The following is a 4,195-nucleotide window of genomic DNA, read 5'->3' on the forward strand; positions in this document are numbered from 1 at the left end:
CTTTCTTTCTTTCTTTCTTTCTTTCTTTCTTTCTTTCTTTCTTTCTTTCTTTCTTTCTTTCTTTCTTTCTTTCTTTCTTTCTTTCTTTCTTTTTCTTTCTCTCTCTCTTAATTTCTCTCTCTCTTTCTTTCTTTTTTCTTTCTTTCTTTCTCTCTCTCTCTCTTAATTTCTCTCTCTCTCTCTATTTCTTTCTTCATTTCTTTCTTTCATTTTTTGTTTTTGGTTGAGGGGCTTGAACTCAGGTCTTGGGTACTGTCTCTGAATTCTAATTTTCCTTATGATCAGTGCTCTACCACTTGAGCCACAGTGCCACTTCCAGTTGCAGATTGGAAATGAAGCTCTCGTGAGACTTTCCTACCTGGTCTGGGAAATGAGATCCTCTGGATCTCAGCCTCCCGAGTGGCCAAGATGACAGGCGTGGAATGACAGGCGTGAGCCACTTACACATGGCTTAAGGTGTCTCGTACTTCAGAATTTCCAGCTAGTACTCCTCTAGAGGCTACCACCTAGACATCCCTCTACCTCTCTCAGGGACAGCAAAGGGAGGCTCAGAATCTGGGTGGGGCAATGGGCATTAAAGGGGCCCCTCCACATTACTAACCCTCTCTAAGCTCCTATTTACCTCCTCTGGATGGCCTGGTCGTCCAGGGCAGATCAGACCCAATAGGATTTCTGGGGGCTGCCTTGTATTCCCCCCCTCCGCCCCACAAAACAGGTACCTGAAGATTTCTGGGGCCAGCTGCTCCATGTCCTGGTGAAAGACGTTGAGAGTGTTGCTGATAACGCAGTCCAGGGCTGTCCAGGGCAGAAGGAGTGTCCACCTCCCTTCTGTCAAAGAAGGATACACAAAGCATGGATGGATCTACTAAGAGCTACAGGGCATAGCCTTCTACCCATCATCAAGGTCGCTTATATTGATAGCCCTTGGCCTTGATCTTGGGGCCTGGGCGTAGTCCCTGAGTTTCTTTGGCTCCAGACAAGCTCTCTTCCACCTGAGCCACTGTACCACTTCCAGCATTTTCTGTGTATGCACGACCTAGGTTTCAAACCCGGGGTTTCCTGCATTCTAGGCAAACCCTCTACCTCTAAGACACAATCCCAGACCTGCATAACTGTTCTTCTGTGACCCATTGGGCCTGTCTCCAGACAGTCTTGCACATGTGTACTGAGCTTCTCACCAACATCCCTGGCTGGAAATGAACATGCTCTGCTATGTTGTCCATCATCTGAAGCACCTTTGCTCTCTGTGCTTCCTGTCAGATCCTTCTTGCTAAGCAAGACCCCCTTTTCAAGTGCTGCCTCTAAGAAGCCTGTTCTGATCACCTTGGCAAAGCTGGAGCCTCTCTGCTCTGCAGGCTTCTGGCCTTATCACTCTCTACTTTCTATCCAGTGTGGGTTGAAAGAGCATGAAGGGGAAGGCCTGGCCTCCACCACCGGATTTCTGAAGGTCCTGATACACCACCCAGGGACAGGTGTTATATCACACTCTGCGAGAGGGTGCTCGAGGCCTGGGCAGTCTGTGGGCAGCAAGAAGGGGCCATTTCTTTGTGTGGGCTTGAACTCAGGATCTGGGATCTGTCTCTCTGAGTTTTCGTGCTCAAGGCTGGTGTTATACCACTTGAGCCACAGCTCCACTTCAGGCTTTTTGGTGGTTCCATGGAGAGTAGATTCTCACAGGCTTTCCAACTTATGGCTGACTTCAAACCATGATCCTCAGATCTTCAGCTTCCCGAGGAGCCAGGATGACAGTTGTGAGCCTGAGCCCCAAGTGACAAGTACCACAGGCTTTTTTTTTTTGCTCCCATTTTTCTCCTGTCAACTAGCAAGCCCTAGTTAAAATAATCAGTTCCATGGATCAAGATCCTCTCCTAGGTCAGTTAATGCAAGGAGATAAAGTTTCTTTGGAAAAGGCTAGTCTGAGTGGGCCTAGTAGTGTGTTCGAGGGAGTGTGGGTGTGGGTGTGTGAGTATGTGTCAGTGATACCTACTGCCATCTCTCTGGTTCCTAATCATCCCAGCAGGGAGTGCATCCAGGATACTCACCCCAAGGAAGGCGGGTGGGGAGGGTACCTGAGGTCACATCCAGGGGGATGATTCGAATTATGTCCTGCAACCGAAGCCTAGACAGATAAAGGAGAGAAAAAGAAGTTTTGGGGAACATCAAGGGAAGCCCCTTGTCTTTAGCTACAAGTACCAGCGAGAAGACTGAATCCTCTTTCTTTGTAGACAGATAAAAGGTGTACACAGTTCATTTATTTTATTATTATTGTGTGAGTCCTAGGGCTTGGATTCAGGTCCTGGCTGTTATCCTGAGCTTCTTTTGTTCAAGGCTGAGGCTCTACCACTTGAGCCACAGCACCAAATCTGGCTTTTTTGTGTGCTTTTTGGGAGGGAGGTGGTTTATGGGAGATAAGAATATCAGAGACTCTCCTGACCAGGCTGGCTCTGAGTCATGACCATCAGACCTCAGCTTCCCAAAATAGCCAGGATGATGGGCAGGAACCACGAGCTCCTGGCTGCCACCATCCACTTATAATCCCTTAGTCCCAGGGCTGAGCCACCCACAATGAACCCCTTTGTTGGGAGTGGGAAGCAGACATGAGTGGGTGTGATACTTCAACAGCCTACCTATCTTTGAGTGTTGTTCCTTTTCAGTCTGATGGTGCCTTCCTCCTTATCCACAGCAATGACTTGGCTCTGTCACAAGAATAAATGTCTCCCAGGAGGTGTTAGGTCTGGGGTCTTTCCTCTGCATCCCGCCCCCCTAATCGAAACGACACACCCCAGCAAAGGGTAGTAGACACGGAGTGGTTTCATTACCTTATAGCCAGGGTCTGGCCAGATAGGTGAGGTTGAGGGTCAGAGGCCCGGGATCATGCTGGGCAGGGTGACAATGTGATGCCTCCTCAACCACTTTCCTTCAAAGGTCTAGGAGAAAGATATGGGGAAGGACTCATGGGATGGACAATGAATAACGTCACAGTCTAGCCGGGACACAGAGGGGCTTACCTCATGAAGCTGGTTCAACAGGCTGAGCGACACAGCTCTTGACCCACAGCCCACATTCAGAATGAGAGGGCCACCTTGGGTTCCAGCCAGATGGGGATGATGGGCCACCTCCTCCAGCACCCATTCAACCAGTTCCTGTGAGAGAGAGAGACAGAGAGAGAAAGAAGGCTGGAATTACACTTAAGCTGGGTGCCGGTGGTTCAAGCCTATAATCCTACCTACACAGGAGGCTGAGATGTGAAGATCAGGGATCATAGTTAGCCCGGGCAGGAACGTCTGTGAGACTATTATCCTCAAAGAACTGCCAGAAAACCAGAAGTGATGCTGTGGCTCATGTGGTAGAGCACTAGCCTAGATGTGAGGAGCTCGGGGACAGTACTCAGGCCCAAAGCTCAAGCCCCATGACTGACAAACAGAGGACTTCCTACCATAAGAAATGGACTGCATAGCATCCACTGTACTAGGGAGTATGGCAGAGAAGTCAGGCCGAGCTTCCTGTGAGCTTGGGGTCACGAGTAGGTCACCCAGATTCTCCATGCCTCATTTTCCCAGCTGCAAAACTGAATAGAGTGAAGGATCCCCTTCCTCATGGGGATAGGTGATGAAAGACAGCGAAGTTTTGTTTTATAATCTCACACCTGTTGCATGATTAATAACAGACTCCATCTGCCATACCACCTCCGGCTGAGTCTGCATGAGAGATCGCGCCAAGCAAAGCCTAAGCTTCATGGAAACATGCCTGCAAGAAGGAGGTGTTAGTTCAAGGATTCTTATACACTTGGCTTCACCTTTATTGCCTCTATCTTTATTCTTACTATATTCTTCTTGGTTGTATATTTGTTGCCTTTATTCACGTTTTGGCTATTTTTCTATTGATCCGTGAACAGAGAATGTTGTTTTTTTTCTTCTCTAAATAATAAAGACTAAGACCAAAGATTAGATGTGGACAGTGCCCCAATCAATATATCATCTGATGTGACGCTGCCTCCCGAAACTCCTGCCACTTCACAAGCAATTTTGCTGTTCACTCATAATAAATATAGAAATTTAAAATTTTCAGATATGTTACAACAGGCAGAATTAACGAATTAAACAAAACCAGAACGAGTTATCCCCAAATCACAGAGAGTTATAGAAAAAGGGAACCTTGATAATAAAAGGAAAAGAAAGATTCCCCCAACAGTTAT

The sequence above is a fragment of the Dipodomys spectabilis genome, unplaced genomic scaffold (assembly GCF_019054845.1).
Source record: "Dipodomys spectabilis isolate Male_0828 unplaced genomic scaffold, ASM1905484v1 ptg000159l, whole genome shotgun sequence".
In the NCBI taxonomy this organism is placed as follows: Eukaryota; Metazoa; Chordata; class Mammalia; order Rodentia; family Heteromyidae; genus Dipodomys; species Dipodomys spectabilis.